The sequence below is a fragment of the Populus euphratica genome, unplaced genomic scaffold, assembly GCF_000495115.2.
Source record: "Populus euphratica unplaced genomic scaffold, PopEup_1.0 scaffold86.1, whole genome shotgun sequence".
Lineage (NCBI taxonomy): Eukaryota > Viridiplantae > Streptophyta > Magnoliopsida > Malpighiales > Salicaceae > Populus > Populus euphratica.
Genome location: NW_011499880.1, coordinates 442,702 through 452,926, shown reverse-complemented (window position 1 = coordinate 452,926; position 10,225 = coordinate 442,702).

Here is a 10,225-nt window from a genome sequence, read left to right as displayed (position 1 = left end):
AAAAAAAACTTTTTTATACGGGTATCAACTCGGTCGACCGGGTTTTTTGACCAAAAATACCAGTTTTGACCCGAAACAGCCCGAAACTCATTTTTCATCCCGGTCGACATGGTGGGACCCGTATTGACCCGGTGGACTCGGTTTTGATCGAAAATGACGGTTGACTCGAGAAAATATATTTTAAACTCTTTTTTTTTTATTATATTTTTTTGTCATGAATAATAAGATAAAATAACATTCCAAAAAATTTTAGTGAATCCAAAATTGGGTTACAACATAGATGAACGGCTTATAACTCTTGTACCTTTGACACTTAAGCAAATATATGATGATCAACTCAAATTAAAGATGGCTGAAAAAGAAAGCTTGTATATCAAAACGATCTTCCTTGCTAAGAAAGTTCTTCAAAACATTGATGATGCTATTTTTTGGCTTAATATTGATTTGTTTTATTTTTTAGAAGATGATCTTCATGTTATAAATTTAAGGACAAATATTTTTGAAGAGAAAGGAGATGATACAAACCAAGTAAGGTTTGAATTTTATCTTAAAATTCTCATTAACTAGTTTTACGAGATTAAGTATATCTCACAAATCATGCATCAAATCGAGTTGAAGTTTACATAAAGATACTAGAAATATGGAACTATCTTGCAATAAAATCTCAGTTTAATCAACGTTTGGAAACATATTATTTTAATTGATCAAAATTGTTGTTCTTATTTTGATGTATTCATCCATAAAATGTTTTTTCTTAGCTATTCTCCGTACAATTAGTCCACACCTATAATAAGTTAATTTTAGAGAATAAAGAGGGATTAAATTAGGCTCTTTTAGGCCCTAAGCTTATGCATGAGCTTGAGCTACAATGGTTACTAATATGACTTAGATTTATTAAAGAGTTGGAGTTAATACTTTGTAAGGATTCCAAGTCCCACATGGAGATGTGGATATTAAAGGGGATGTTTCTCTTGGGTTTATTTACATTATTCTACAAGTATTCACCACACATAAAGGAGACTAAAAGGAGGTAATATAAAGAAGGAAATTTTGGCTATCAAAATAAAGTTTTCTAGTTGAATTTCTACACTAAGAGTTTCAGCTAAAATATCATTCATGAGAGCTTGGAGATTTCAACTATATAGAAGAATTCTAACATAAAAACTTTGTATTTATTATCCTATTTTGTTGATTTGATGTTAAAAAAATTATTTTTAATTTGGGTTTGTTCTAATCCATTAGATATTGTTTATGGATTTATTTTATTATTAGACTTATATTATATGATTGTTAATTTGGGTTTATTGGCTTGCAAGCTAAAAGGAGTTCATTATAGTTATTTAGAGGAGCCTATATAATATTTTTAGAGTTGTAAATTTTGGCAACTTGGTGATAATAAACATGAGTTTTTTTTTTTAATTGTTTGTGGTAAAACATTCTTTCTTTGTATGGACAAAGACCATACATTCGATTTATCGACGGTTAACTGACTTCGTGGCATTATTCACATTCTTTGAGTTGTTAGGTACACGGTTATCTTTGAGTCCAAGTTTATTCCAATACCTTGGTTCTCGGGTATAGGGTTACTTCTATATCAAGGTTCTATGAAACATGATTTTTAGCTTTTCAAGTTAAATTTCAACTTCATTGCGGGTTATTTGATCATATGATTAAGAAATTTGTATACTTCGAGTTCTTAAGTGCATGATTATCTCCGGATTCAAGTTTATTCCAATACATTTGGTTTTTAGGTACGATGTTATTTTTAGGTTAAAGTTTTATCAAATATAGTTTTTGTATTTCCAAATTATATTTCAACTTTCTTAAGAATTGTTTAACTATATGATCAAAAGTCCTACATCAATTATTCTTTTCCTTTTTTTCTTGAATATAATTAGCTTCCTTTAATTATACTATTTCTTTTTTTTTTTTAAAGGCAGTCAAGTATCATGAATGAAACCATTTGTTCAAAAAAGAAAAAAGAAAAAGTTCCACCCCATGATATTAAAAGAGACAAGGGTTTGGGATTCAATGAACGAAGTCAATGGCCTAAAAGCAGAGTTGTATATGACAGGCAAAGAGTGAAACATTCTGAGATAGGTACTGGGTTTTTAGCTTGAAACAGAATACGTATTGTATCATTCTCCAAGCACCTTTCCAAGACTTTATCTGGTCTTTACTAGTAAGATATGCATTGACCGTTGATTTCTCTTCATTTGAAATTCATTACTTGCACGTGTGGTCAACCTGCCTCCATGCTATTATTCCATCATTGAAAAACAAGTTTCAATAAAAATAGAATTGTTCATAGAACAATGGAATCCACAATGAATTTGGGAAAATAAACAATAATGCACAGTAAAAAATGATATTGTTTTAGTTTCTTTGCGTTCGTTATTTGGCAAGTTTTTGAATTTTAATTTATTTAGTTCTTTTATAATTAGAATAGATATTGATATGAAAGACAACAGGAAGAAAAAAAAAAGACATTTTGTTACACAAATTATTATTTTCTTATGGGTTTATTTTTTTCTTAATAAATGTATATTTTTTTATTAGCATATGTTTAGAGAATAAAAGGCAACGAAAATTAAAATAAGAATTCTTAAAGATTTTAATTATTTGAAATAAGTAGAAAAAATATATCTCCTTAATTTGAACTATATTTCCTTATTAATACATTTCTTGATTGTTTAAACAAAATCCTGTTTTTTAATTAGAAGTATTTTTTTAAAAATAAAAACTTACAATTAATTAAAAAAAAGTTAAAATAATACCTTGATATTTTGTATGTGACTAAAGAAAAAAGAATTAATTAATGTGACAGAATCATAAAAACGTTCTATAAATAATAACAAAAATGAAATTTTATATTGACGTGTAAACTTTTTTTTTTCTTTTGCATATTAGGTATATAATAATAAGTGTTTTTTTTGTTAATATTGCCATAAAGCTATTATATTATATTATATTAAAAACAATGAAAATAGATAAATAATAGTTACTGTAATCCTAAAATAATAATAAATTAAATTAAATTAAAAAAAAACTAAAAGGGAAAGAGGTTTTAATGTAATCCTAAACTCATAACACTATTATTCCTTGAAATGGTGTAGTGATGAAATTGCCATTGAGCAAAACTCCTCTTAAATTATAGTTACTATTTAAATAGATAAAAAAAAATATATCATAAATTTTCTTTTCGCGACAAATTAAAATTACAAAAGATTGATTTTCAGTCCTTAAAAAATTAAAATACATATTAATTTATTTCTTTAATGGGTATTCGTTTTTTTGATGTTATTTAAGTTTACATTGATTTTGGGTTTTGTTAAATCATTCTTAAACTTTGTTTTTGTCTTTGAATTCATTTTTGTTTTTATTTTCTTAATTGTCTTGTTTCTTGAAATTATTGATTGGACCTTACAAACTCAAGTTTTTGGTTGTTTTTGTTAGTTTCTTAAAGAACTAAAAAGGTAGGTAAGAGAGGTAAAAAGAAAAAAAAATATAAGACAATTATCATGAAATGCCAAATTTTAAGTAAAATATGATTGCAGTGACATATCTTTGGGTGTAAATATATTATGTGAGGATTTTTTTTTTATTAACAAAAATTTCAAATTTAATGATATTTTTTAAAAACATTTCATCTTTTAAGATGAAGAAAGAGAACATATATATATATATTTTTTTTTTTGCAGGTCATGTAATATCAATTTGAGTGGATAAATGTGATATTTAGTGATATAAAGGACTAAATGGATAGACAAGAGGTTATGATTATTACTTTACAAAAAAGATATCCTAAAGAGTTTATAATATTATAAGGCTCGCAAGACATGCTACTATGTTTGTAGATAAGTTTGTTCACGAGAATAAAAATGAAGACACCAGTAATTCTTATCATGCTTCATTCATTTTAAAAAGTAAATTTTGGCATTAAAAAAATCTTGATGATAAAAGATTTCACAACATGAAAATTTTAGCCATAAAGGAGTTATAAGAGATATTGAGTTTCATGATGGGTTAGATAGGAATCTTAAAAGTATTAAGATAAAGATGTTTACTTTTGAAGGAGAATAATCCATTAAATTACTGAAAATAAAAGAAAAAAATAGAGTTGATTTTCAATTGTCATAACTATTCGAAGAAGAAAAAAAGTACAATTAGATGTTGATATATAGGATGAGATGAAAGCAATTATAAGAAAAATTTTTGTTTCTAGTTATTATTATTATTATCATGAGGATTGTATAAAAAATTTCAAAATTTAACTCAAGTTTTTAAAAGTGTAGAGGACTACTATAAAAAAAAATAAAGATAATTATGATTCATGTAAATATAGCGGAGAATATAGAAGTTACTATAGTTGGATTCTTAAATGGTTTGCATTATTAGATAATAAATATTTTAGAGTTACAATATTATACAAAGTCAAAAGACATGGCACATATAATTATAAAAGTGGATAAATTACTAAAGAGAAATGATAATTCACAATAAATTCAAAATTCAAGGTTTTTTTTTTATATATAGAAGCCAAATTAGAGGAAAGAGAGAGTTACCCAAACCAAGTTAAATATAAAAGTTAAAACCAAACTATTTAAAAATATCACGCCCATTTCCTTCATTATATCGAAATTAGATTTATAGATCATCACTTACTCTTAATAAATCCTTTTACGGTCAGTTTTAATATACTCATGATATGTATAAATGCCAAAAAATTAAATAAAAAAAAAACTAGAATAAAAATAAATAAGTAAACAAACCGGTAAACAAAGAGAATTTTAACATGCATTATAGAAAAAAGATTAAAAAAATGCTACACTTTTTTGATATTTTTATTGGTAGGATAACAGCTCATTATCTCATAAGAAAAACAAGTCAAAGAGGTATTGTCAAGACATCCATCAACACACGGATTTGGACTCACTTTTTTTTCTAAAAAAATTATTTATTTATTTTTATGGAATATAAATAAACAATTATGAGTAGAACACACAAACACAAAATCAAATACTCTAAAAACAATTTCATGAAAACTTTTATTGTGGATTAGAAATCAAAAACTCTTTTTTATTTCACAAAAGAAAAAGGCTTTCAAATTATTTTTTAAAATAATAAATAAATAAAAATAAAAGAGCATATTCACAAAGATTACCGGTTTATAAATTTAACCATATGTGTGCAGGCACCTGACAAAACATGATAAATAGCAAAACGCATAAATAAGATGAGGAATATTTAGGAATAATGATGTTGTTGTTTTTTAATATTTTTTGTTGAAAAATATATTAAAATAATATTTTTTAAAAAATTTATTTTTAAAATTAGTGTATTAAAATGATTTAAAAATACTAAAAAATTAATTTAAAATAAAAAATAAAAAATAAAAAAAATAATTTTTTTTAAATAATTTTTTAAATATAAAAACAAACAGATAAAAAAATAGGAGAATCGAACCCCTAATTAAAATACAATGGTTGTCGCTGTTAATTAATTCAGCTTGTCCTCTCACAGCCGCTGGTATTGGCTAAGCTTCAAGTGTTGCGTGCTGGTGTATGACTCGGAAAGAAGGAGATTTCGGCGGAGCGGTCAGGAAGGTCCATCGCTGTTTTTGTCCCTGGTGATGGCTGCCTGTAAATGCTTTCATAATGACTTTGATGGTAATCTGATAATTTTTATTTTTTATTTAAAAATATATTAAAATAATATTTTTTTATTTTTTAAGAATTAGTTTTAATATTAGAATATTAAAATAATTTGAAAACACCAAAAAAATATTAATTTAAAGTAATGAAAAAAATAAAATAAAAATCCATTTTTTTCAAAAATATTTTTAAAATGTAAAAATAAACAAATCCTTTGTAGGAATTTTTTTTATGTTCAATTTTTTATATCAAATCCATAATATAGTCTTGTATAAAAAAAATCAATAAATATTTTTTTAAAAAAACAATATTCACTATTGTGGATTTTAATGGTTATTTATCTTTAGACTTTAGGAAAAGACTAAAAGGTCTTAATCTTTAAAACAATGAAAACTTTTAGAACCAAATTATAATTGAAATAAATGTTCATAACTTTTTTTTTTTAAATAAATGAGAGACTAAATTGAGCAAAAAAAAAATTGCATACACTAACATATAAGAGAGGGTAGTATATTTGAGCAGTTAGTATGATAACCACATAACTCTGAAGATGATTTTTTTTGATATCGTTAGAATTTTCTTGACAAGATCTTCTTTTACTAATGGCGGCTTTGTAGTTTGAATCCAACATCACATTCTCCTCCGTTTTTTTTTTAATGATTTCTTCTCCTCCTTCGTTTTCCTCTTATTTCTTTAGTTTCAATGCCTAACTCTCTTTAAATAATAACATGGGTTGATTTTTTTTGGATATTAGATTTGTCCTTATTCTTTGAATTTTTTTTTTCAAATTCATCTTTCAATATTGGATTGGTTGGGAATTGAGCTTTGTAATTTTTTTATTTTTTTCTTTCTATGACGCTGTCTCAATATCATAATCTGGATTGTTGATTTGGTAAGTCAACCTAAGTTGACTTAACTTTTTTATTTTTATTTTATTTTTTTAGTCAATTTTACCTTTCAAGAGAAATAAGCTTGTGATTTTTTTTATTTGATTTCTATAGTGTTATTCTAGTTTCATATACTAGGTTACAAGTTTGACAAGTTGAATTGAGTTGATTTTTTATGTTCTTTTTGTTAATTAATTTTTTTCAATTTCACCATTTAATATTAGATTGATTAAGAATTGAAGTTTGTAATTTATTTTTCAATTTGCTTTCTATACACTTATGATAGTCTCATGGCTTGAGATCATGGGTTTGACAAAAACCCATGTTTACTCTGCTTTTTTTCCTTTTATTTTATTTGAGTTTTTTTTTCAATTTCATTTGAAAACATTAGTTAGAAATGAGCTTTGTATTTTTTTCTTAATTTTTTTCCATGGGGTATCATATTATCATGGCATGTGATATTAGTTTGATAGTTTAACCTAAACTGACTTTGATAATTTTTGGGTTTTTTCTTTAAATTGTGGGTTTTTTTTTTAAAAATTTTTGTTATTTAATATTTTATTAGTTTGGATTTGAACTTCATGATTTATTCTGATTTTTTTATATAAAGTTATCATGATCTTATAATTTATATTATTGATTGAAAATATTATCTTGAATTAGTGTGAATCAATCTAATATATTACGGTCTTAATTTTATTTTATAAAATATTATTTAATATATCATCATTTTAACATCTTAAAATATGTTATTGACTCAGAATTCATAATAGAAAATAATTTCCCTACTAGAAAATAAGTTAGTAATTGGGCTATTTGAGCTCCATGCATAAATGAAATGTGGCTAAACAATCAGTTTTTGCCAGGAGCCCATCATACCTTGAACGCAAGACTACGCTCAAGTATATATGATTGAGTTGAAAAGCACATCAATCATATAGTAACATGAAAAATGCTTTTGTATTTGTAAAATAACATTGATTTATTTGTCAAAAAAATTACATTTTAACTAAATTTCTTTTACCCACTTTGCTTATGAATTTATTCTTCTCTTACATTTAAGCATTTAATATATTGGATTTTACAAATCAACAATGCAAGGTCTTTTTATATATATATATATATAATGATCAAATTTGTCGCAGGGTGCGTGAGCGTTGTCTGGTAATGGCGGAGGCTCTTATCATGCTTCCTAATAAGAGATGTTGTGTGTTAGAAAATTATAATTAATTTTTGGGAGTCACCACCTAGTATTATAGTTACTAGGAACCTATATTCTGCGAGAGTCTGAGTAAGGGACTGGTTGTGCAAGGGAAAGACGCATCACCCCCAGTGCACCCTAGCTAAGGTAAGCTGCATTGTTGTTTGTTTTTTTTTTTAAGTCAGGTTTTTATTTGTTGGTCTTTTCTAAGGCTCAGGGTAGATCTCTCTTTATGAGAGAGTTTTAACCTTATCGGATTAAATCCTAATCGTTCTAAAGTCTGAATTTTAATATCGCATTTCTACACTTTGTATTTTTAATACCTAAGAGTGTACTTTACTGTGTAATTTTATACCCTATAAATATTAAAATCTACATCTAGATCCTAAAAAATAAAAAAATATTTTTGACATGTTGGTCAAATCTTAATGGATAATTATAAATTAGTTACGATATCCATTTTTGGATTTAAAAAATATAATAAAAAAGATGCATTTTTTTATTTTTTAATGAAAAATATGCTTGGAAAAATTTTAGGATTTGGCCGTATGCATGAAAATAATTTTTAAAAATAGAAATTGATTTAAAAAAAAAAATTAAAATATTTTAGAGAAAATTGGATATTTTAATACTGGATTTGTATTTTACAGTGTAAATATACAAACCGATATTATGCAAAATTAATAGAAAAATATTTAATAAAATCACAGATTTTTTTAAGGATTTTTTGAATTTTTATGGAATTTTTTTTTCTTTTTTTTTAAAAAGAAGTATATAATATAATATTATATATAAATAAATATCATTAAAACATGTGGGCTGGGCCAAGCTCAATCCAGAATAAGTGGGCCAACATCGGCCCAAAATGGTTAGGCTGATGTTGGCCCATAATTTTTTGGGCTGGGCCGGGCCAGCCGTAACTGGCCCGGCCCAAATGAAGGTAGCTAATTAATTAGTTGCTGCATGCAGAAATGAATTCTGCATGCAGCAGCCACGGACGAGGGAGAACAAAGAACGGGGAAAGAGGCAAAGCAGGGAGGAGGAAGATGCCTGGCGTGAGGTTTTAGTCGTGATGTGGTTGCTTGACCGGTGGCTCAGGGAGCGTCGGCTGAGATGATGGTGGCCATAGTCGGTTGTGGGAGGAAGAAAACGTTGCAGAGGAGGGAGGCAGCCAGAAGGAGAAGAGAGAAAAGAATCACGATGGCTACTTAGTGGCCGGTAGGCTTCCTATGGTGGAGAGAAAGGTTTTCCAGCCGGCAATGACGATGGTGGTGGTGGTTGAAGAGACGACTGAGAAGGAGAAAGGAGAGAGAGAGAGAAGCAGCAGAAAAAGAAGAAAAACAGGGGAGATGAGTGGTTTTTCTCCCATTTTGGACCTGATTTTCCCCTCCCTCAGGCCATCAAATCCACCTCTATTTATAGGTGGTGGAAAAGGGCAATCTTGTATACGCTGGGGTAAAATTTCAGCCCTTGATTCCGTTGGGAAGTATCCCAACCATTGGTTCAAAGTAGGTATGATGTACTGTCAAATCTGCCAAAAAAGCTGCCTGAGTGGAATGTTTAGGCCAGATTCTACGTTGATGAGTTGTCATTCTGACTAAACTATTCACACCATGATGTAGAGGAACTGCAGATGATCATTTTCATGCCAGTTTGGTTAAATTTGGTGGACGTTTAGTGCATATATATATATATATATAAAACGGCGTCATTTTTTTACTGAAATAGAGATTTTTACTAAATTTTAATTGAGTCCTTTTTCTTTCAATTTCTTTCAATTTAACCCCTAATTGACTCTAAACTTCGGATTTAATGCAATTAACCCTCTCCTGCACTTTAATTGGAACCTCGAAGTTATGCACCTTTTACAATATGGTCCTTAGTCTTGGAATTTATCAATTTAACCCCTAATTAACCATTAAACTTTCAATTTCTTCAATTTAGCCCACGGTTTTTTTCAATTAAGCCCCTAAAGTGTGGCGTCTCTTGCAAATTGATCCCTGGATGTGAATTTTGTCAATTTAACCCTAATTGACCCCAAAACTTGAATTTTGTGCAATTTTACCCCTGATTTCAATCAATTAACTTGGTAAAAATTAAATTTGGTCTCTTAAAATTTTAATATTCTCAATTAAGCCCAAATTAAGCTCTCAAACTTAATTTTTCACCAATTAAGCCCCAAATACAATTAATTTGACCCATTTAAAGTATAATTAAGTCTTTGCACTTAATTAAATCCTTCAATAGAACCCAAATTAATTCTTAAACATAATTAAAATTTGATTTGGCCCATGATTAAATCAAATTGGCCTATTAAAAATTTAATTATGTCCTTGGATTTAATTTTTCACTAATTAAGCCCTAAATAAAATTAATTTGATCCTTTTAAAGTATAATTAAGTCTTTGCACTTAATTAAATCCTTCAATTGAAACCAAATTAATTCTTAACATAATTAAAATTTAATTTGGCCCATGATTAAAT